Raw genomic sequence first — 26,159 nt, forward strand, 5'->3', positions numbered from 1 at the left:
TAAATGGATCTTCAAGAAGAAGATTGACGCTGACGGTAATGTTACTGTCTACAAAGCTCGACTTGTTGCAAAAGGTTTTAGACAAGTTCAAGGAGTTGACTACGATGAGACCTTCTCACCCGTAGCGATGCTTAAGTCCGTCCGAATCATGTTAGCAATTGCTGCATTTTATGATTATGAAATTTGGTAAATGGATGTAAAGACTGCATTCCTGAATGGATTTCTGGAACAAGAGTTGTATATGATGCAACCCGGAGGTTTTATCAATCCAAAGGATGCTAACAAAGTGTGCAAGCTCCAACGATCCATTTATGGACTGGTACAAGCATCTCAGAGTTGGTATAAACGTTTTGATAGTGTGATCAATGCATATGGTTTTATACCGACTTTTTAAGAAGCCTGTATTTACAAGAAAGTGAGTGGGAGCTCTGCAGCATTTCTAATATTATATGTGGATGACATATTGTTGATTGGAAATGATATAGAATTTCTGGATAGCATAAAAGGATAATTGAACAAGAGCTTTCAATGAAAGACCTCGGTGAAGCTGCATATATATGGGGCATCAAGATCTATAGAGATAGATCGAGACGCTTAATTGGACTTTCATAAAGCACATACATTGATAAAGTTTTGAAGAAGTTCAAAATGGATCAAGCAAAGAAAGGGTTCTTGCCTGTGTTACAAGGTGTGAAGTTGAGTCAGACTCAATGCCCGACCACTGCAGAAGATAGAGAGAAAATGAAAGTTGTTCCCTATGCTTCAGTCATAGGCTCTATCATGTATGCAATGCTATGTACCAGACCTGATGTGTGCCTTGCTATTAGTTTAGCAGGGAGGTACCAAAGTAATCCAGGAGTGGATCACTGGACAGCGGTCAAGAACATCCCAAAATACCTGAAAAGGACTAAGGATATGTTTCTCGTTTATGGAGGTGACAAAAAGCTCGTCATAAATGGTTATGTCGATGCAAGCTTTGACACTGATCCGGATGGCTCTAAGTCACAAACCTGATACGTATTTATATTGAATGGTGGAGCTGTCAGTTGGTGCAGTTCTAAGAAAACCGTCGTGGCAGGATCTACGTGTGAAGCGGAGTACATAGCTGCTTTGGAAGCAGAAAATGAAGGAGTCTGGATGAAGGAGTTCATATCCGATCTAGGTGTCATACCTAGTGCATCAGGTCCAATGAAAATCCTTTGTGATAATACTGGTGCAATTGCCTTGGCAAAGGAATCCAGATTTCACAAGAGAACCAAGCACATCAAGAGACGCTTCAATTCCATCCGCGATCAAGTCAAGGAGGGAGACATAGAGATTTGCAAGATACATACGGATCTGAATGTTGCAGACCCGTTGACTAAGCCTCTCTCACGAGCAAAACATGATCAGCACCAAGACTCCATGGGTGTCAGAATCATTCACTATTCAAAATATCTTCCGATTCAGCGATTAATCTTCCGATTTATCGCTACTCGTGGGGTGACCGATAAGATTATGCCTTATCTTCACCGTTTATCTTTTGGACCGATTTATCGCTCTGACAAGCGATTTATCAGGAATCTGCCGATAAATCGGACCTATTCATAGCACTATGTTTGCAAAAACTATGTTTATTTGTGTTTTGTGGACCTTGTTACGCAATATGTACGGTTGTCCTATTTTTTGTCATTATATGAGGATTCAAAGGCTAGGAATCGAGGTAACACTTCTGTCAAATACTGTTTCGATATTGGATATAGCATATTTTGGTGCTGGGGACCGGGGATTTGCAAAAAAATGTCCGATTAATAGTCAACCGATAAAATCAATTAATTGGCCGATTGCCGATTAATCTCTAATCCCCAGCTGACTGAGACGCTAAAGATAAGCGATATCCTCAACATTGGAATCATTACTGTGTAATCTAGATTATTGACTCTAGTGCAAGTGGGAGACTGAAGGAAATATGCCCTAGAGGCAATAATAAAGTTGTTATTTATATTTCCTTATATCATGATAAATGTTTATTATTCATGCTAGAATTGTATTAACTGGAAACTTACTACATGTGTGAATACATAGACAAACAGAGTGTCAGTAGTATGCCTCTACTTGACTAGCTTGTTGAATCAAAGATGGTTAAGTTTCCTAGCCATAGACATGAGTTGTCATTTGATTAATGGGATCACATCATTAGAGAATGATGTGATTGACTTGACCCATTCTGTTATCTTAGCACTTGATCATTTAGTATGTTGCTATTGCTTTCTTCATGACTAATACATGTTCCTATGACTATGAGATTATGCAACTCCCGAATACCGGAGGAACACTTACTGTGCTACCAAACGTCACAACATAACTGGGTGATTATAAAGGTGCTCTATAGGTGTCTCCGATGGTACTTGTTGAGTTGGCATAGATCGAGATTAGGATTTGTCACTCCATTTGTCGGAGAGGTATCTATGGGCGCTCTCGGTAATGCACATCACTATAAGCCTGGCAAGCAATGTGACTAATGAGTTTGTTGCAGGATGATGCATTATGGAACGAGTAAAGAGACTTGTCGATAAACGATATTGGACTAGGTATTGAGATACCGACGATCGAATCTCGGGCAAGTAACATACCGATGACAAAGGGAACAACGTATGTTGTTATGCGGTTTGACCGATAAAGATCTTCGTAGAATATGTAGGAACCTATATGAGCATCTAGGTTCCGCTATTGGTTATTGACCGGAGATGAGTCTCGGTCATGTCTACATAGTTCTCGAACCCGTAGGGTCCGCACGCTTAACGTTCGGTGACGATCGGTATTATGAGTTTATGTGTTTTGATGTACCGAAGGTAGTTCGGAGTCCCGGATATGATCACGGACATGACGAGGAGTCTGGAAATGGTTGAGACATAAAGATCGATATATTGGATGACTATGTTTGGACATCAGAAAGGTTTCGAGAGAGTTCGGGCATATACCGGAGTACCGGGGGGTTACCGGAACCCCCCGGGGAGTATATGGGCCTAATGGGCTTTAGTGGAGAGAGAGAGAGAGGCAGCCAGGGGCAGGTCGCACGCCCCCTCCCCCTCTGGTCTGAATTGGACTAGGAAGGGGGCGGCACCCCCCTTTCCTTGCTCCCTCTCTCCCCCTTCCTTCTCTCCTAGTCCAACTAGGGAAGGGGGGAATCCTACTCCCGGTGGGATTCGGACTCCTCCAGGGCGCGCCATAGAGGGTCGGACCTCCCCTCTCCTCCACTCCTTTATATACGGGGGAGGGGGCACCCCATAGACACACAAGTTGATCATTGATCTCTTAGCCGTGTGCGGTGCCCCCCTCCACCATAATCCACCTTGGTGATATCGTTGCAGTGCTTAGGCGAAGCCCTACTCCGGTAGCTTCATCATCACCGTCATCACGTCGTCATGCTGACGAAGCTCTCCCTCGACACTCAGCTGGATCGAGAGTTCGTGGGACATCACTGAGCCGAACGTGTGCAGATTGCGGAGGTGCCGTACTTTTGGTACTAGGATCGGTCGGATCGTGAAGACATACGACTACATCAACCGTGTTGTCATAACACTTCCGCTTACGGTATACGAGGGTACGTGGACTACACTCTCCCCGCTCGTTGCTGTGCATCTCCTAGATAGATCTTGCGTGATCGTAGGAAAAAAATTTGAAATACTGCGTTCCCCAACAGTGGCATCCGACCCAAGTTTATGCGTAGATGTTATATGCATGAGTAGAACACCGCTAGGTGACAGACCGATTGCAGGAGCAGATGCAGACTTTATGAATGTTTGACAAAGCTCGATATGATGACTACTTGATAGTTTAGTGCACCATGCTTTACGGCTTAGAACCGGGACTTCAAAAAATGTTTTGAACGCCATGGAGCATATAAGATGTTCCAAGAGATGAAATTGGTACTTCATACTCATGCCCGTGTCGAGAGGTATGAGACCTCTGACAGTAATTTGCCTACAAGATGGAGGAGAATAGATCAACTAGTGAGCATGTGCTCAGATTGTCTGGGTACTACAATTTCTTGAATCAAGTGGGAGTTAATCTTTCAGATCAGATAGTAATTGACAAATTTCTCTAGTCACTATCACCAAGTTACTAGAACTTCGTGATGAACTATAATATGCAAGGGATGACGAAAGTAATTCCCGAGCTCTTCGCGATGCTGAAATTAGCTAAGGTAGAATTCAAGAAAGAGCATCAAGTGTTGATGGTTAAACAAGACCACTAGTTTTAAGAAAAGGGCAAAGGGAAGAAGGGGAACTTCAAGAAAAACGGCAAGCAAGTTTCTACTCAAGTGAAGATGCCCAAGTCTGGACCTAAGCCTGAGACTGAGTGCTTCTAGTACAAGGGATTAATCATTTGAAGTGCAACTACACCAAATAATTGGCAGATAAGAAGGACGGCAAAGTGAACAAAAGTATATTTGATATACATGTTATTGATGTGTACTTTACTAGTGTTCATAGTAACCCCAAGGTATTTGATACTAGTTCAGTTGCTATGATTAGTAACTCGAAACGGGAGTTGCAAAATGAACAAAGACTGGTTATGGGCGAGGTGACGATGTGTGTTGGAAGTGATTCCAAGGTTGATAAGATCATCATCGCACACTCCATACCTTCGGGATAGGTGTTGGACCTAAATAAATGTTATTTGGTGTTTGCGTTGAGCATGAACATGATTGGATCATGTTTATTGCAATACGGTTATTCATTTAAGTCAAAGAATAATTGTTGTTCTGTTTACATGAATAAAACCTTCTATTGGCATACACTTAATATAAATGGTTTATTGAATCTTGATCGTAGTGATACACTGTGAAGCCCTCGATTCAATCATACACTAATCATACACGCAAATGTGTACGATCAAGATCAAGGACTCACGAGAAGATATCACAACACAACTCTAGACACAAATTAAAATAATGCAAGCTTTATATTACAAGCCAGGGGCCTCGAGGGCTCGAATACATAAGCTCGAAAACACAAGAGTCAGCGGAAGCAACAATATCTGAGTACATACATAAGTTAGACAAAATTTGCCTTAAGAAGGCTAGCATAAAGGCACCTACGATCGAAAAGGCAAGGCCTCCTGCCTGGGAGCCTCCTAACTACTCCTGGTCGTCGGCGGTCTCCACGTAGTAGTAGGCATCGATGGTGGCATCTGGCTCCTGGGCTCTGACATCTGGTTGCATCGACCGGAAAGAAGAAGAAAGGGGAAAAGGGGGAGCAAAGCAACCGTGAGTACTCATCCAAAGTACTCGCAAGCAAGGATCTACACTACATATGCATCGGTATCAAGGAAATGGGCTGTATATGTGGACTGAACTGCAGAATGCCAGAAGAGAAGGGGGAAACCTAGCCTATCGAAGACTAGAATCTTCAAGCAGCTCCAAGCATCTTGCAGCATCAGAAGAGGTAAGAGTAGCATAAAGTAGTAGTAGTAGTAGTAGTAGTAGTAGTAGTAGTAGTAGTAGTAGTAGTAGTAGTAGTAGTAGTAGTAGTAGTAGTAGTAGTAGTAGTAGTAGTGTTATCAACCTCGGCCAGAGATCCTTTCTCGACTCCCTGCGAGAAAGCAATCCCAGAGCCATACTATCCATTCTCATCACAATCCATTTCTCATCACAAGTATCCAGTTCTAGTTGTATCGATCGGGATACAACTCCAAGTGTCCGTTACCGTAGGACAGGCTATCGATAGATGTTTTCTTCCCTGCAGGGGTGCACCAACTTACCCACCATGCTCAATTAACTCCGACCGGACACACTTTCCTGGGTCATGCCCGGCCTTGGCCAAACAATACGCCGCAACCCGACCTAGGCTTAATAGAGAGGTCAGCACGCCGGACTAAACCTATGCCCCCAGGGGTCATGGGCCATCTCCCTGGGAACTCCTGCACGTTGCGAACATGGCCGGTGAGCAGACCTAGCTACCTCCTTCAACAAGGCAGGTGCTTACGCAGTCCAACCCGGTGCGCGCCGCTCAGTCGCTGACGTCTATTAAGCTTCGGCTGATGTATACGACGCAGAACGCCCATACTATGCCCACGTGATGGTTAGTGCTATCAGGCTAGAGGCCCCTTGGATCAAATATCCAAATCATAGTGGATTAGGAACGTGCGGTAACAAGCAAAGACTCACGAAAGATGTGACCCCGTCGCCCCGTCTCGAGGACTTGCGGCAAGGGCTAGGAATGCCCGGCCACGCCTCGTAATTATCTCGCGGGCACCCTCCAGGTCAACCCGACTCCTCATCACTCGCAAAAATGCTCGTGCGGGTACCCCTCGAGGCCGACCTGTCTTTAGTAACAGGGTTCAGTGTAAAGTCATAGTAACCATAGTAACCGGGTGTCCAAACATCAAGGGGAAAACCCGAGCAATCACCCCCGGTGAATTCCACTCGATGTAATCATCAAGGTGAACGTAAAAGAAACCACCCCCGAGGTTCACACTTGAGGGGTTGCACGACAGAGTCGTACCGGAAGTGGTTAAGGCGGAATCACCCCCGATGACCACGACCGAATAGCTACACTACAGGGTTAATATCAGAAGTGTTGTAGAGGTCTCACCCTCGGCACTCGGTAGTAACCTAGTAGTGTCGAGCAACTAAGGGGAAAGTGATGTGCGGTGCCGGGGCCTGATCTTCGATCCTGTTGATCGGGTCTTCAATGATGAAGTAGGGGCAACAACGACAAGGTGGGGGTCACTGATGGATCACTAACCAACCTATACTAAGCAGTTTAGGATAAGCAGGTAGGTAACAATGAGCAGGTTACAAAAGCAGGTTGTGCATCAGTATAGGAGCAAACAATAACAGTAGCAAAATTAAATGCAAGGATGAGAGAAAGGAATGGACGATATCGGGATGATCAAAGGGGGGGCTTGCCTGGTTGCTCTGGCAATAAGGTGGGGTCGTCGTCATTGTAGTCGATCATGGGGGTATCGGCGGCGGTCTCGAGGTCTACCGGAAAGAAGTAACGGAGGGGGAACACAAATAAATAATAGAGCAATCAAAACAGCACAAAGCATAACATGGAAATACGCGGTGCTAGGTGTGCCTTAACGCGGTACTAGGCGACACTGGCGAAGGGGGAAACATCTGGGAAAGTATCCCTGGTGTTTTGCGTTTTTGGACAGATGAACCAGAGGGGGAAAGTTGTGTGTTCGCTATGCTAGGGACGCGTGATAGATGAACAGACCGCGTACTCAGATTTGTCTCGTCGTTCTGAGCAACTTTCATGTACAAAGCATTTTCATCCGAGTTACGGATTATTTTATATGATTTTTCAAAGATTAATACATTTTATGGATTTTCAGGTATATTATTAATCTCAAAAAGATTAAATGGGAAAAAGCTGGAGGTACCCGACAGTGTAACCAGCAAGTGGCTGTTGAGGCCGACAGGTGGGGCCATTGACTGAGTTGACCCAGTCAACATTTGACTGGTCAAAAGGTGGGGTATGGCCCACATGCCATAGGCATCTAAATTAAACTAGTGTCTAGATTAGAATGGGGCCACATGTCATAGGCTAATTGGCTAATCTAGCACTAAATTGATACTAACTAAACAGAAGAATTAATCCTACAACTAATTTAGCTAATCAAATTAGACCTAAACTAGTTTGGGCCTGCACCACACACACACTCACACACACGTGCACTCACACAGCACACTCACACACACCACGTTGCATACTCACACAACACACTTACACACACCACGGCCATGGCCAGCAGCAGCAGCCCAGGCGACAGCAGCTAGCAGCACAGCGGCAAAAGCAGTGCAGCATAGCAGCAGGAGCAGGAGCAGCGCCAGCAAGCAGCAGCAAGGCAGAGCAATAGCAGCGCCAGCAAGCAGCAGAGTAGCATCGAGCAGCAGCCGCGGCAAGACAGTAGCGGCAGAAGCAAGTAAGCAGCAGCAGGGCTGCCGGGGCGCGCGGCTGGGTAGGCGGCCGCGAGCGCGGGGCTAGGCGAGTGAGGCGGCCAGAGCGCGAGGCGCGTGCGTGCGGCGCAGGGCAGCGCAAGTGTGGGCGTGCGGCGTGCATGCCAGGGCGGCAGAGGGGCACGGTCATGGTCGCGGCGAGCGCGAGCGGGCCGGGCAAGGGCGCGGCGGCTGCAGGCGTGGTTAGCGACGCGGGTGCACGGGGCAGTGGTAGTAGCAAGAGCAGCGCGAGCAACACGCACACACGTACGTACGCGTACACACGAACTAGGATGAACTCGGGGATGGCAAACGATGACCAAATTGAGGCATAGGAAGGGGGAATCCGGAGGAGAAGCTCACCACAGAGCCGAGGACGTGGTCGCAGAGGCTGGGGACGGACTGGAGAGGCAGCAAACGGCGACGAACGACGGTGATGTACACGCCGAAGATGTGCTCGATGGCGAGCACACGGGAGGCTCCGCTCGATTTGATGGCCGGGTTGACGAAGTCGACGGTGGCGGTCCCCCTGGATCTATTCGCAGGGCTGCGGGACGACGCCGACAGCAAGGACGACGACGGCGCGGCTACGGTGGAGCTCAGCCGTGTGCGGGGAGAGAGCAGCGGCGCGAGGGAGGGGGAAGGAAAGGCCAGGGTTTGTCCGAGGGGCTGCAGGGGAGGTTTTGTAGGCGGCCAGGTGGGCGTGGATGGCCGCCACGCACGGCCATCGCTGGCGGATGGATGCCACGATTACCCTCTGCTCCTGTAGCGAGAAGGGAGATGAGAGCATCTCCACTAGCCTTCCCAGGACGCCCCCGGGACACCTTTTTAGGCTCGGTTTTAGGCTCGGACGGCACTTTTCGCCGAAAAACGGCCCAGCCACGCCCCCAACGCCCCCCAGGACGTCAAAAAAGCGCCGGCAAACCCAGGCGAAAGCCGGCGCGCTGGGGGTCTCTTGGGGACGCCGGCACAAGTTTCGGCGAATCGTGTCTCACCACATGTCATTTTTCTTGGCCCACTTAATCATTCTCCTCACAAACTTTTGCTTGGGGTGGGGTGTGACTGGGAAGATGCCCTATTTATTTTGCCGGATTTCGCCGGATGACCCCCAAGACACCAACTTTTTTGGTTCGGGTGATGTTCCTGGGGTGCCATCGGCTGGAGATGCTCTGAGGTAAGGTGGGTTGGGTTGTCCACTGTAGACTAGAGCCCAGTCTGCCTAGCTCTTTCTTTTTCTTTCCTTTTTTATATTTTATTTATTTATTTGGCATTTACTTTTAGTAGCAAATCATTTTAGTTGTAGAAGAAACTTGGCACATAAATACCCGGTGTTATCCTAAGGCTGCGCAAAAAGTTTCAGAGCATTCGGAAAAGTTAGACTAATTGTTCAAAATAAAAATGGCTTATTTTAAAGCTGCTGGACCATTTATTAAATTCTAGGAATTTATCTGTCAGTCAAATGATGTTGGTTTGTACATGATAACTCCATACAGAATATCTGCAACCCAACCAACATTTTTGTTTTGTTTTTGAAGAAAAATAATTTGACTTGCAATTTGAATATGAGTTTGAATTTTGATTTGGAACAAAGTGATCATCAGCAAAAATAATTGTGATGACTCGGCACCATCAACACGAGTGTACTGTAGCATGACACCCGGGGTGTTACAAATCTCCTCCACTACAAGCAATCTCGTCCCAAGATTTAAGGGATGGAGTTGGGGGGAAAGTTCTGGTTATGAAATTCTAATGGTTATTTTCAGTCTTGGTTGCTCTTCTCGAAGAGGTCAATCCATTTCATTGATGTCTTCATTTCTCTGCTTCAGGTCATCATGATGAAGCTGTCATACTTTCTTCGGGATTCCATTATACTCACGAAAAGGATAAGGGGTAGCTTCGGAAGAACGGACCTCTACAAGGGTGCTTATCTAGGAGATAACTCAGGGGAGGTGGTGGAACGTAACTCTCAAATTTAACTTATGAAAAACATTGAGAGCAAAATAAGAAGGTATAATGAGAAGTTTCAAACGGATAGGCAATCGTTCGATGCCTAATCAGAATGTCAAAGGGGTCCAAGGAAAAAAGAAGAAGAATGTTGCAACTGATACCCGAATGAAACATGGTAAGGGAATTAGCTCGTGAATTACATATGAAGGCAAGTGCAAAGGATATTTCGGAATCAAGGTTGTACAGGAGAGCCAGGTTTCGATCCCGTGAAACTGTGGGTTATGGGCCCACCATGTGGGTTAAAAGTAGAAAGAGTGGTGACATCTTGCACAGTCATGATAGAAAGGCATGTCTAGGGATAGCCTGCCAGTTCTGCCGGCAACAACATTGGTACCAAGGGCGAGGGGCGAAGAGAACCATTTTCCTGCTCGTTCAAACGAGGCGGACCAATAGGCAAAGTTCTCGTCCATCGGTGGTTACCAGAATGTCATCAACAATAGTAACAGGGTTATAGTTCATAGGGTTGTACACCGAGGTGTTTACATAAGCAGGGAAATATTACTGCTTATATCATATAGATTAGCAGAAAGGTTAAACAAAACAATGGGAATGAAAATGTGTTTATACCCGAGTATCAGGAGTATATTTTTCAGAAGGAAAGGCAGAGCATGATATACATGATAGGGCTCCAAGTCTAAAACCAATTAGACAAAGGGGCAAGGAATTTAGGAGGTTTACCCATACAACGGTGTTTGGATAAGTGATCAAGAAGATTTAGCATTGCGTTTCCAAGGATCTTAATGATGTTCGGAGTACCACAACCATGCTTCGGGATAGCATTGGCATGGTCATCAGGTAAAGATTGGACCTGGGGAACACAAAGGATCCATAGGGAATTTCTAGAACATCTCATGCAATTTTATCAGGGAAAAGATGAGAAGGTGACCGATGGGTTCAGTAGTAATCCATCGACATGTCACAAAGGATGTATTTCCAAAATTATATGAACAAGTTGGTGTTGGGGCGAAGGTATAAATGTTGTCGATGATAACACGAATCATCGAGGGGAAAGGATGATATTTCTCTGTTGGGGAACATAGTAATTTCAAAAATTTCCTACGCACACGCAAGATCATGGTGATGCATAGCAACGAGAGGGGAGAGTGTTGTCTACGTACCCTCGTAGACTGACAGCGGAAGCGTTAGCACAACGCGGTTGATGTAGTCATACGTCTTCACGGCCCAACCGATCAAGCACCGAAACTACGGCACCTCCGAGTTTTAGCACACGTTCAACTCGATGACGATCCCCGGACTCCGATCCAGCAAAGTGTCGGGGAAGAGTTCCGTCAGCACGACGGCGTGGTGACGATCTTGATGTTCTACCGTCGCAGGGCTTCGCCTAAGCACCGCTATAATATAATCGAGGATTATGGTGGAAGGGGGCACCGCACACGGCTAAGAAAACGATCACGTGGATCAACTTGTGTCTCTAGGAGTGCCCCTTGCCCTGTATATAAAGGATCAAGGGGGGTGCGGCCGGCCAGGAGCTTGGCGCGCCAGGAGGAGTCCTACTCCCACCGGGAGTAGGATTCCCCCCCTTTCCTAGTTGGAATAGGATTCGGGAGGGGGAAAGAGGAGAGAGAGAAGGAAGGGGGGCGCCGCCCCCCTCTCCTTGTCCTATTCGGACTAGGGGGGAGGGGCGCGCGGCCCAGCCCTGGCCACCTCTCCTCTCTTCCACTAAAGCCCACTAAGGCCCATATACCTCCCGGGGGGTTCCGGTAACCTCCCGGTACTCCAGTAAAATCCCGATTTCACCCGGAACACTTCCGATATCCAAATATAGGCTTCCAATATGTCAATCTTTATGTCTCGGCCATTTCGAGACTCCTCGTCATGTCCCCGATCTCATCTGGGACTCCGAACTCCTTCGGTACATCAAAACTCATAAACTCATAATATAACTGTCATCGAAACCTTAAGCGTGCGGACCCTACGGGTTCGAGAACAATGTAGACATGACCGAGACACGTCTCCGATCAATAACCAATAGCGGAACCTGGATGCTCATATTGGCTCCCACATATTCTACGAAGATCTTTATTGGTCAGACCGCATAACAACATACATTGTTCCCTTTGTCATCGGTATGTTACTTGCTCGAGATTCGATCGTCAGTATCTCAATACCTAGTTTAATCTCGTTACCGGCAAGTCTCTTTACTCGTTTCGTAATACATCATCTTGCAACTAACTCATTAGTTGTAATGCTTGCAAGGCTTATGTGATGTGCATTACCGAGAGGGCCCAGAGATACCTCTCCGACAATCGGAGTGACAAATCCTAATCTCAAAATACGCCAACCCAACATGTACCTTTGGAGACACCTGTAGAGCTCCTTTATAATCACCCAGTTACGTTGTGACGTTTGGTAGCACACAAAGTGTTCCTCCGGCAAACAGGAGTTGCATAATCTCATAGTCATAGGAACATGTATAAGTCATGAAGAAAGCAATAGCAACATACTAAACGATCGGGTGCTAAGCTAATGGAATGGGTCATCTCAATCATATCATTCTCCTAATGATGTGATCCCATTAATCAAATGACAACACATGTCTATGGTTAGGAAACATAACCATCTTCGATTAACGAGCTAGTCAAGTAGAGGCATACTAGTGACGTTTGGTTTGTCTATGTATTCACACAAGTATTATGTTTCCGGATAATACAATTCTAGCATGAATAATAAACATTTATCATGATATAAGGAAATAAAATAATAACATTATTATTGCCTCTACGGCATATTTCCTTCAGTCTCCCACTTGCACTAGAGTCAATAATCTAGATTACATAGTAATGATTCTAAGAGTTCACATCACCATGTGATTAACACCCATAGTTCACATCGTCATGTGACCTATACCCAAAGGATTTACTAGAGTCAATAATCTAGTTCACATCATTTATGTGATTAACACCCAAAGAGTACTAAGGTGTGATCATGTTTTGCTTGTGAGATAATTTTAGTCAACGGGTCTGTCACATACAGATCCGTAAGTATTTTGCAAATTCTATGTCTACAATTCTCTGCACGGAGCTACTCTAGCTAATTGCTCCCACTTTCAATATGTATCTAGATCGAGACTTAGAGTCATCCAGATCTGTGTCAAAACTTGCATCGACGTAACTTTTTACGACGAACCTTTTGTCACCTCCATAATTGAGAAATATTTCCTTATTCCACTAAGGATAATTTTGACCAATGTCCAGTGATCTACTCTTAGATCACTATTGTACTCCCTTGCTTAACACAGTGTAGGGTATACAATAGATCTGGTACACATCATGGCATATTTTATAGAACCTATGGCTGAGGCATAGGGAATGACTTTCATTCTCTCTCTATCTTCTGTCGTGGTCGGGCTTTGAGTCTTACTCAATTTCATACCTTGTAACACAGCCAAGAACTCTTTCTTTGACTGTTCCATTTTTGAACTACTTCAAAATATTGTCAAGGTATGTACTCATTGAAAAAACTTATCAAGCGTCTTGATCTATCTCTATAGATTTTGATGCTTAATATGTAAGCAGCTTCACCGAGGTCTTCCTTTGAAAAACTTCTTTCAAAATACTCCTTTATGCTTTGCAGAATAATTCTACATTATCTCCGATCAACAATATGTCATTCACATATACTTATCAGAAATGCTGTAGTGCTCCCACTCACTTTCTTGTAAATACAGGCTTCACCGCAAGTCTGTATAAAACTATATGCTTTGATCATACTATCAAAGCGTTTATTCCAACTTTGAGAGGCTTGCACCAGTCCATAAATGGATCGCTAGAGCTTGCACACTTTGTTAGCTCCTTTTGGATCGACAAAACCTTCCGGCTGCATTATATACAACTCTTCTTCCAGAAATCCATTCAGGAATGCAGTTTTGACATCCATTTGCTGGATTTCATAAAATGCGGCAATTGCTAACATGATTCGGACAGACTTAAGCATAGATACGAGTGAGAAACTCTCATCGTAGTCAACACCTTGAACTTGTCGAAAACCTTTTTGCGACAATTCTAGCTTTGTAGATAGTAACACTACTATCAGCGTCCGTCTTCCTCTTGAAGATCCATTTAATCTCAATGGCTCGCCGATCATTGGGCAAGTCAATCAAAGTCCATACTTTGTTCTCATACATGGATCTCATCTCAGATTTCATGGCCTCAAGCCATTTCGCGGAATCTGGGCTCATCATCGCTTCCTCATAATTCTTAGGCTCGTCATGGTCAAGTAACATGACCTCCAGAACTGGATTACCGTACCACTCTGGTGCGGATCTCACTCTGATTTACCTATGAGGTTCGGTAGTAACTTGATCTGGAGTTACATGATCATCATCATTAGCTTCCTCACTAATCGGTCTAGTAGTCACAGGAACAGATTTCTGTGATGAACTACTTTCCAATAAGGGAGCAGGTACAGTTACCTCATCAAGTTCTACTTTCCTCCCACTCACTTCTTTCGAGAGAAACTCCTTCTCTAGAAAGGATCCATTCTCAGCAAAGAATATCTTGCCTTCGGATCTGTGATAGAAGGTGTACCCAACAATTTCTTTTGGGTATCCTATGAAGACGCACTTCTCTGATTTGGTTTTGAGCTTATCAGGTTGAACCATTTTCACATAAGCATTGCAACCTCAAACTTTAAGAAACGACATCTTAGGTTTCTTGCCAAACCATAGTTCATACGGTGTCGTCTCAACAGATTTAGATGGTGCCCAATTTAATGTGAATGCGGCTGTCTCTAATGCATAACCCCAAAACGATAGTGGTAGATCGGTAAGAGACATCATAGATCGCACCATATCTAATAAAGTACGGTTATGACGTTCGGACACACCATTATGCTGTGGTGTTCCAGGTGGCGTGAGTAGTGAAACTATTTCACATTGTTTTTAACTGAAGGCCAAACTCGTAACTCAAATATTTTACTTCTGCGATCATATCATAGAAACTTTTATTTTTATTACGATGATTCTCCACTTCACTCTGAAATTCTTTGAACTTTTCAACTGTTTCAGACTTGTGTTTCATTAAGTTGATATACCCATATCTGCTCAAATCATCTGTGAAGGTCAGAAAATAACGATACCCGCCGCGAGCCTTAACAGTCATCAGATCGCATACATCAGTATGTATTATTTCCAATAAGTCAGTTGCTCGCTCCATTGTACCGGAGAACGGTGTTTTTGTCATCTTACCCATAAGGCACGGTTCGCAAGTACCAAGTGATTCATAATCAAGTGGTTCCAAAAGCCCATCAGTATGGAGTTTCTTCATGCGCTTTATACCGATATGACCCAAACGGCAGTGCCACAAATAAGTTGCACTATCATTATCAACTCTGCATCTTTTGGCTTCAACACTATGAATATGTGTGTCACTACGATCGAGATCCAACGAACCATTTTCATTGGGTGTATGACCATAGAAGGTTTTATTCATGTAAACAGAACAACAATTTATTCTCTTACTTAAATGAATAACCGTATTGCAATAAACATGATCAAATCATATTCATGCTCAACGCAAACACCAAATAACACTTATTTAGGTTCAACACTAATCCCGAAAGTATAGGGAGTGTGCGATGATGATCATATCAATCTTGGAACCACTTCCAACACACATCGTCACTTCACCCTTAACTAGTCTCTGTTCATTCTGTAACTCCCGTTTCGAGTTACTACTCTTAGCAACTGAACTAGTATCAAATACCGAGGGGTTGCTACGAACACTAGTAAAGTACACATCAGTAATCTGTATATCAAATATACCTTTGTTTATTTTTCCATCCTTCTTATTCGCCAAATACTTGGGGCAGTTCTGCTTCCAGTGACCAGTCCCTTTGCAGTAGAAGCACTTAGTCTCAGGCTTAGGACCAGACTTGGGCTTCTTCACTTGAGCAGCAACTTGCTTGCCGTTCTTCTTGAAGTTCCCCTTCTTCCCTTTGCCCTTTTTCTTGAAACTAGTGGTTTCGTCAACCATCAACACTTGATGTTTTTCTTGACTTCTACCTTCGTCGATTTCAGCATCACGAAAAGCTTGGGAATCGTTTCTGTTATCCCTTGCATATTATAGTTCATCACGAAGTTCTACTAACTTGGTGATGGTGACTAGAGAATTCTGTCAATCACTATCTTATCTGGAAGATTAACTCCCACTTGATTCAAGCGATTGTAGTACCCAGACAATCTGAGCACATGCTCACTAGTTGAGCAATTCTCCTCCATCTTTTAGATATAGAACTTGTTGGAGACTTCATATCTCTCAACTCAGGTATTTGCTTGAAATATTAACTTCAACTCCTGGAACATCTCATATGCTCCATGACGTTCAAAACGTCTTTGAAGTCCCGATTCTAAGCCATTAAGCATGGTGCACTAAACTATCAAGTAGTTATCATATTGAGCTAGCCAAATGTTCATAACGTCTGCATCTGCTCCTGCAATAGGTCCGTCACCTAGCGGTGCATCAAGGACATAATTCTTCTGTGCAGCAATGAGGATAAACCTCAGATCACGGATCCAATCCGCATAATTGCTACTAACATCTTTCAACATAATTTTCTCTAGGAACATATCAAAATAAACACAGGGAAGCAACAACGTGAGCTATTGATCTACAACATAATTTGCAAAATACTACCAGGACTAAGTTCATGATAAATTTAAGTTCAATTAATCATATTACTTAAAGAACTCCCACTTAGATAGACATCCATCTAATCCTCTAAGTGATTACGTGATCCAAATCAACTAAACCATGTCCGATCATCACGTGAGATGGAGTAGTTTCATTGGTGAACATCACTATGTTGATCATATCTACTATATGATTCACGCTCGACCTTTCGGTCTCCGTGTTCCGAGGCCATATCTGTATATGCTTGGCTTGTCAAGTATAACCTAAGTATTCCGCGTGTGCAACTGTTTTGCACCCGTTGTATTTGAACGTAGAGCCTATCACACCCGATCATCACGTGGTGTCTCAGCACGAAGAACTTTCGCAATGGTGCATACTCAGGGAGAACACTTCTTGATAATTAGTGAGAGATCATCTTATAATGCTACCGTCAATCAAAGCAAGATAAGATGCATAAAAGATAAACATCACATGCAATCAATATAAGTGATATGATATGGCCATCATCATCTTGTGCTTGTGATCTCCATCTTCGAAGCACCATCGTGATCACCATCGTCACCGGCGCGACACCTTGATCTCCATTGAAGCATCGTTGTCGTCTCGCCAATTTTTATGCTTCCACGACTATCGCTACCGCTTAGTGATAAAGTAAAGCATTACAGCGCGATTGCATTGCATACAATAAAGCAACAACCATATGGCTCCTGCCAGTTGCCGATAACTCGGTTACAAAACATGATCATCTCATACAATAAAATTTAGCATCATGTCTTGACCATATCACATCACAACATGCCCTGCAAAAACAAGTTAGACGTCCTCTACTTTGTTGTTGCAAGTTTTACGTGGCTGCTACGGGCTTAAGCAAGAACCAATCTTACCTATGCATCAAAACCACAATGATAGTTTGTCAAGTTGGTGATGTTTTAACCTTCGCAAGGACCGGGCGTAGCCACACTCGGTTCAACTAAAGTTGGAGAAACTGTCACCCGCTAGCCACCTTTGTGCAAAGCACGTCGGGAGAACCGGTCTCGCATAAGCGTACGCGTAATGTCGGTCTGGGCCGCTTCGTCCAACAATACCGCCGAACCAAAGTATGACATGCTGGTAAGCAGTATGACTTATATCGCCCACAACTCACTTGTGTTCTACTCGTGCATATAACATCAACACATAAAACCTAGGCTCAGATGCCACTGTTGGGGAACGTAGTAATTTCAAAATTTTCCTACGCCCACGCAAGATCATGGTGATGCATAGCAACGAGAGGGGAGAGTGTTGTCTACGTACCCTCGTAGACCGACAGTGGAAGCGTTAGCACAACGCGGTTGATGTAGTCGTACGTCTTCACGGCCCGACCGATCAAGCACCGAAACTATGGCACCTCCGAGTTTTAGCACACGTTCAGCTCGATGACGATCCCTGGACTCCGATCCAGCAAAGTGTCGGGGAAGAGTTCCGTCAGCACGATGGCGTGGTGACGATCTTGATGTTCTACCGTCGCCAGGGCTTCGCCTAAGCACCGCTACAATATTATCGAGGATTATGGTGGAAGGGGGCACCGCACACGGCTAAGAAAACGATCACGTGGATCAACTTGTGTCTCTAGGGGTGCCCCTTGCCCCCGTATATAAAGGATCAAGGGGGGGTGCGGCCGGCCAGGAGGTTGGCGCGCCAAGAGGAGTCCTACTCCCACCGGGAGTAGGATTCCCCCCTTTCCTAGTTGGAATAGGATTCGGGAGGGGGAAAGAGGAGAGAGAGAAGGAAGGGGGCGGCGCCGCCCCCCTCTCCTTGTCCTATTCGGACTAGGGGGAGGGGCGCGCGGCCCAGCCCTGGCCACCTCTCCTCTCTTCCACTAAAGCCCACTAAGGCCCATATACCACCCGGGGGGTTCCGGTAACCTCCCGGTACTCCGGTAAAATCCCGATTTCACCCGGAACACTTCCGATATCCAAATATAGGCTTCCAATATATCAATCTTTATGTCTCAACCATTTTGAGACTCCTCGTCATGTCCCCGATCTCATCCGGGACTCCGAACTTCTTCGGTACATCAAAACTCATAAACTCATAATATAACTGTCATCGAAACATTAAGCGTGCAGACCCTACGGGTTCGAGAACAATGTAGACATGATCGAGACACGTCTCCGATCAATAACCAATAGCGGAACCTGGATGCTCATATTGGCTCCCACATATTCTACGAAGATCTTTATCGGTCAGACCGCATCACAACATACGTTGTTCCCTTTGTCATCGGTATGTTACTTGCCCGAGATTCGATCGTCGGTATCTAAATACCTAGTTTAATCTCGTTACCGTCAAGTCTCTTTACTCGTTTCGTAATACATCATCTTGCAACTAACTCATTAGTTGTAATGCTTGCAAGGCTTATGTGATGTGCATTACCGAGAGGGCCCAGAGATACCTCTCCGACAATCGGAGTGACAAATCCTAATCTCGAAATATGCCAACCCAACATGTACCTTTGGAGACACCTGTAGAGCTCCTTTATAATCACCCAGTTACGTTGTGAAGTTTGGTAGCACACAAAGTGTTCCTCCGGCAAACGGGAGTTGCATAATCTCATAGTCATAGGAACATGTATAAGTCATGAAGAAAGCAATAACAACATACTAAACGATCGGGTGCTAAGCTAATGGAATGGGTCATGTCAATCATATCATTCTCCTAATGATGTGATCCCATTAATCAAATGACAACACATGTCTATGGTTAGGAAACATAACCATCTTCAATTAACGAGCTAGTCAAGTAGAGGCATACTAGTGACGTTTGGTTTGTCTATGTATTCACACAAGTATTATGTTTCCGGATAATACAATTCTAGCATGAATAATAAACATTTATCATGATATAAGGAAATAAAATAATAACATTATTATTGCCTCTAGGGCATATTTCCTTCATTCTCATCATAAATTTAATTAATATCCTGGAAGAGCTCAGAATGTTGATGACGATCATGACACAATTGTTGAGAAATTTCATGAAGATGTAATCGATCGACGATGACATCAAGTCAAAGGAATGATGAAGCGAAAGGTTATTGGAACCACGGGTGCGACACAAGCTCGAAATCAAGCTTGTTGTTTGAGGTGAAATGATAAGATGAGGAAGATCAACGTAAGCTTAGCTCGTCGTCAGAAGTTGTGCTCCGGGAAGAAGGACCGTGTACCACAATTAAAATTAGCTCGAAAATGATATAGCCGATCAGGCTAGGAATGATGTGATGGAGTATCATTCCAATGAGAATTCACAAGAGGTAGTGCAATGACACAATATCCTCGAGATAACAGGTGGCAATACTCGAGGTAGATCAAAATAGCGGTTGGACAGATGAAATGATCTTCAGAAGACAAGTATTTTAACTTGTCCAGGAAATGGGATCAAGGAGAAAATATGGTCGGAACCACGATTGCAAAGATTTAATTTACAGATGCAAGATGAGCTTATACCAAGGGAACATTTGATTATAAGAGAATCTTCCATGATAAGATCTACATCGTGTCTATGGGCATGAACACAAAGGTTCAAGGTCGACTCGCACTTCTTCAATGCACAACCTTTCATTCACTTTCCGTTTTTGAAGAATTCGTAGTGCGAAAGATTTATCTGGTGAAGCACCAGAAGAGTATGACTCACATCTCTTTCGAGTTCACACGGATTAGGGAAGGCATAGGTTCAACCCATAGCGGTATCTTAGGAACATATACCACTAATTTCAGGATTAAAATATACCAGCTCGAAAGCAGAGCATGGTTGACAAAAGCAGATGATAGAATTTACCAAAGGCAATATATGTCAGGGCAAAACTCACAAGTTTAATGAATATGAAGGACATTGTCGGATAATAATCCAAGCAAGGATATGGCGGTCCATAAAAGATCCGATGTGAGTATCGATACTCACCTAGAAGAAGAAAGAATGCAAAGGCATTGGGTTAGATATAACTGGATAACTTCAATGCTTGAGTACAAAGGACTTATGATTTCAAGTCGAAGGATCTGAAGCAGAGGCTCTGATCAAAAGATGAAGGTGCACCCGATCAAGTCTTGATTGGGCAAGAACCAGCTCATAACCGGAGCGATGTCAAAGCCGGAAAGAAAATTTCCAAGGATTAATTGATGATTGCGAGTATTCGCTCGCACGTTGAATCCATAGGAACAGAATGACAGCCACAAAGAATTTTAAAGAATATTGCTAGACATATGGAATTAACCCTAGTGCAAGCAGGCAAGGAGAATCAAGAGCAATAGGCTGCAGAGGATTTTTGGAAGATCACATAGTATTTCCAAGTATTTTGGAAAGCATGAGAACAACTGGGGATGAACGGGTTCAGTGAATTATCCGTAGTGCAAAAAGAAGCTCGGTTTTAGGCTCGGACGGCAGTTAGTAAAACAGTTTTGGATGACTAGACTCAACTTCGGCCAACAAGTTGGAAAGGGGGCTACCTACAGGCAGTCGGCTCTGATACCAACTTGTGACGCCCGCGATTCAATCATACACTAATCATACACGCAAATGTGTACGATCAAGATCAAGGACTCACGAGAAGATATCACAACACAACTCTAGACACAAATTAAAATAATACAAGCTTTATATTACAAGCCAGGGGCCTCGAGGGCTCGAATACATAAGCTCGAAAACACAAGAATCAGCGAAAGCAACAATATCTGAGTACAGACATAAGTTAGACAAAATTTGCCTTAAGAAGGCTAGCACAAAGGCATCTACGATTGAAAAGGCAAGGCCTCCTGCCTTGGAGCCTCCTAACTACTACTGGTCGTCGGTGGTCTCCACGTAGTAGTAGGCATCGACGGTGGCATCTGGCTCCTGGGCTCCGACATCTGGTTGCATCGACCGGAAAGAAGATGAAAGGGGAAAAGGAGGAGCAAAGCAACCATGAGTACTCATCCAAAGTACTCGCAAGCAAGGATCTACACTACATATGCATCGGTATCAAGGAAATGGGCTGTATATGTGGACTGAACTGCAGAATGCCAGAAGAGAAGGGGGAAACCTAGCCTATCGAATACTAGCATCTTGAAGCAGCTCCAAGCATCTTGCAGCATCAGAAGAGCTAAGAGTAGCATAAAGTAAAGTAGTAGTAGTGTTATCAACCTCGTCTAGAGATTCTTTCTCGACTCCCTGCGAGAAAGCAATCCCAGAGCCATACTATCCATTTCTCATCACAATCCATTTCTCATCACAAGTATCTAGTTCTAGTTGTATCCATCAGGATACAAACTCCAAGTTTCCGTTACCGTAGGACAGGCTATCGATAGATGTTTTCGTCCCTGTAGGGGTGCACCAACTTACCCACCACGCTCGATTAACTCCGGCCGAACACACTTTCCTGGGTCATGCCCGGCCTTGGCCAAACAATACGCTGCAACCCGACCTAGGCTTAATAGAGAGGTCAACACGCCGGACTAAACCTATGCCCCCAGGGGTCATGGGCCATCTCCCCGGGAACACCTGCACGTTGCGAACGCGGTCGGTGAGCAGACCTAGCTACCTCCTTCAACAAGGCAGGTGCTTATGTAGTCCAACCCGGCGCGCGTCGCTCAGTCGCTGACGTCTATTAAGCTTCGGCTGATGTATACGACGCAGAATGCCCATACTATGCCCACGTCATGGTTAGTGCTATCAGGCCAGAGGCCCCTTGGATCAAATATCCAAATCATAGTGGATTAGGAACGCGCGGTAACAAGCAAAGACTCACGAAAGATGTGACCTCATCGCACCGTCTCGAGGACTTGCGGCAAGGGATAGGAATGCCCGGCCACGCCTCGTAATTATCTCGCGGGCACCCTCCAGGTCAACCCGACTCCTCATCACTCGCAAAAATGCTCGCACGGGTACCCCTCAGGGCCGACCCGTCTTTAGTAACAGGGTTCAGTGTAAAGTCATAGTAACCATAGTAACCGGGTGTCCAAACATCAAGGGGAAAACCCGAGGAATCACCCCCGGTGAATTCCACTCCATGTAATCATCAAGGTGAACGTAAAAGGAACCACCCCTGAGGTTCACACTTGAGGGGTTGCACGACAGAGTCGTATCGGAAGTGGTTCAGGCGGAATCACCCCCGATGACCACGACCGAATAGATACACTACAGGGTTAACATCAGAAGTGCTTTAGATGTCTCACCCTCGGCACTCTGTAGTAACCCAGTAGTGTAGAGCAACTAAGGGGAAAGTGATGTGCGGTGCCGGGGCCTGGTCTTCGATCCCGTTAATCAGGTCTTCAATGATGAAGCAGGGGTAACAAGGACAAGGTGGGGGTCACTGATGGGTCACTAACCAACCTATACTATGCAGTTTCGGATAAGCAGGTAGGTAACAATGAGCAGGTTACAAAAGCAGGTTATGCATCAGTATAGGAGCAAACAATAACAGAAGCAAAATCTAATGCAATCATGAGAGAAAGGAATGGGCGATATCGGGATGATCAAAGGGGGGCTTGCCTGGTTGCTCTGGCAAGAAGGAGGGGTCGTCGTCGATGTAGTCGATCATGGGGGTATCGGTGGCGGTCTCGAGGTCTACCGAAAAGAAGTAACGGAGGGGGAACACAAATAAATAATAGAGCAATCAAAACAGCACAAAGCATAACATGGCAATACGCGGTGTTAGGTGTGCCTTAACACTTTACTAGGCGATACTGGCGAAGGGGGAAACATCCGGGAAAGTATCCCTGGCAAGGCAGTAGCGGCAGCAGCAAGTAAGTAGCAGCGGGGCTACCGGGGCGCGTGACTGGGTAGGTGGCGGCGGGCGCGGGGCTAGGCGAGTGAGGCGGCCAGAGCGCGAGGCGCACGCGTGCGGCGCAGGGCAGCGCAGGTGTGGGCGTGCGGCGCGCATGCCAGGGCAGCAGAGGGGCACGGTCATGGTCGCGGCGAGCCCGAGCGGGCAGGGCAAGGGCGCGGCGGCTGCAGGCGTGGTCAGCGACGCGGGTGCGCGGGACAGTGGTAGTAGCGAGAGCAGCACGAGCAACACGCACACACGTACGTACGCGTACATGCGAACTAGGATGAACTCGAGGACGGTAAACGATGACCAAATCGAGGCATAGGAAGGGGGAATCCGGAGGAGAAGCTCACCACAGAGCCGAGGACGTGGTCGGGGAGGCTGGGGACGGACTGGAGTGGTGGCAAACGGCGACAAACGACGGCAATGTACACGCCGAAGATGTGCTTGATGGCGAGCACATGGGAGGCTCCGCTCGATTTGATGCCCGGGTTGGACGAAGTCGGCGGTGGCGCTCCTCCTAGATCTGTTCGTAGGGCTGTGGGACGACGCCGATGGCGAGGAGGACGACAGCGCGGCTACGGTGGAGCTCAGTCGTGTGCGGGGAGAGAGCAGCGGCGCGAGGGAGGGGGAAGGAGAGGCTAGGGTTTGTCCGAGGGGGCTGCGGGGGAGGTTTTGTAGGCAGCCAGGTGGGCATGGATGGCCGCCACGCACGGCCATCGCCGGCGGATGGATGCCACGATTACCCTCTGCTCCTGTAGCGAGAAGGGAGATGAGGTGAGGTGGGTTGGTCTGTCCACTATGGACTAGAGCCCAGTCTTCCTAGCTCTTTCTTTTTCTTTCCTTTTTTTATATTTTATTTATTTATTTGGCATTTACTTTTAGTAGCAAATCATTTTAGTTGTAGAAGAAACTTGGCACATAAATACCCGGTGTTATCCTAAGGCTGCGCAAAAAGTTTCAGAGCATTCGGAAAAGATAGACTAATTGTTCAAAATAAAAATGGCTTATTTTAAAGCTGCTGGACCATTTATTAAATTCTAGGAATTTATCTATTAGTCAAATGATGTTGGTTTGTACATGATAACTCCATACAGAATATCTGCAACCCAACCAACATTTTTGTTTTATTTTTGAATATGAGTTTGAATTTTGATTTGGAACAAAGTGATCATTAGCAAAAGTAATTGTGATGACTTGGCACCATCAACAGGAGTGTACTGTAGCATGACACCCGGGGTGTTACATACACATAATATTGATGCCAAAATATGCAAAGTTTAATAATGATAGTGCAACCTATTTGTGGCACTGCCGTTTAGGTCATATTGGTGTAAAGAGCAAGAAGAAACTCCATGCTGATGGGCTTTTGGAATCACTTGATTATGAATCACTTGATGCTTGCGAACCATGCCTCATGGGCAAGATGACTAAGACTCCGTTCTCCGGAACAATGGAGCGAGCCACTGACTTATTGGAAATAATACATATCGATGTATGCGGTCCGATAAGTGTTGACGCTCACGGAGGGGATCGCTATTTTCTAACCTTCACAGATGATTTGAGCAGATATGGGTATATCTTCTTGATGAAACATAAGTCTAAAACATTTGAAAAGTTCAAATAATTTCAGAGTGAAGTGGAAAATCATCGTAACAAGAAAATAAAGTTTCTACGATCTAATCGTGGAGGAGAATATTTGAGTTACGAGTTTGGTCTTCATTTGAAACAATGTGGAATAGTTTCGCAACTCACGCCACCTGGAACACCACAGCGTAATGGTGTGTCCGAACATCGTAACCGCACTTTATTAGGTATGGTGCGATCTATGATGTCTCTTACTGATTTGCCGCTGTCGTTTTGGGGTTATGCTTTAGAGACGACTGCATTCACGTTAAATAGGGCACCATCTAAATCCATTGAGACGGCAACTTATGAATTGTGGTTTGGCAAGAAACCCAAGTTGTCGTTTCTAAAAGTTTGGGGCTGCGATGCTTATGTGAAAAAGCTTCAACCTGATAAGCTCGAACCCAAATTGGAGAAATGTATCTTCATAGGATACCCAAAGGAAACTGTTGGGTACACCTTCTATCACAGATCCTAAGGCAAGATATTCGTTGCCAAGAATGGATCCTTTCTAGAGAAGGAGTTTCTCTCGAAAGAAGTGAGTGAGAGGAAAGTAGAACTTGATGAGGTAAATTGTACCTTCTCCCAAAATTGCAAAGTAGTTCATCATAAAAATCAGTTCCAGTGATGCCTACACCAATTAGTGAGGAAGTTAATGATGATGATCATGTAACTTCAGATCAAGTTACTACCGAACCTCGTAGGTCAACCAGAGTAAGATCCGCACCAGAGTGGTACAGTAATCCTGTTCTGGAGGTCATGTTACCTGACCATGACGAACCTACGAACTATGAGGAAGCGGTGATGAGCCCAGATTCCGCTAAATGGCTTGAGGCCATGAAATCTGAGATGGGATCCATGTATGAGAACAAAGTGTGGACTTTGATTGACTTGCCCGATGATCGGCAAGCCATCGAGAATAAATGGAACTTCATGAAGAAGACTGATGCTGACGGTAATGTTGCTGTCTACAAAGCTCGACTTGTTGCAAAAGGTTTTCGACAAGTTCAAGGAGTTGACTACGATGAGACCTTCTCACCCGTAGCGATGCTTAAGTCCATCCAAATCATGTTAGCAATTGCTGCATTTTATGATTATGAAATTTGGTAAATGGATGTAAAGGCTGCATTCCTGAATGGATTTCTGGAAGAAGAGTTGTATATGATGC

Source organism: Triticum urartu, chromosome 6A (genome assembly GCF_056163025.1).
Source record: "Triticum urartu cultivar PI428250 chromosome 6A, HENAU_Tu73, whole genome shotgun sequence".
Lineage (NCBI taxonomy): Eukaryota > Viridiplantae > Streptophyta > Magnoliopsida > Poales > Poaceae > Triticum > Triticum urartu.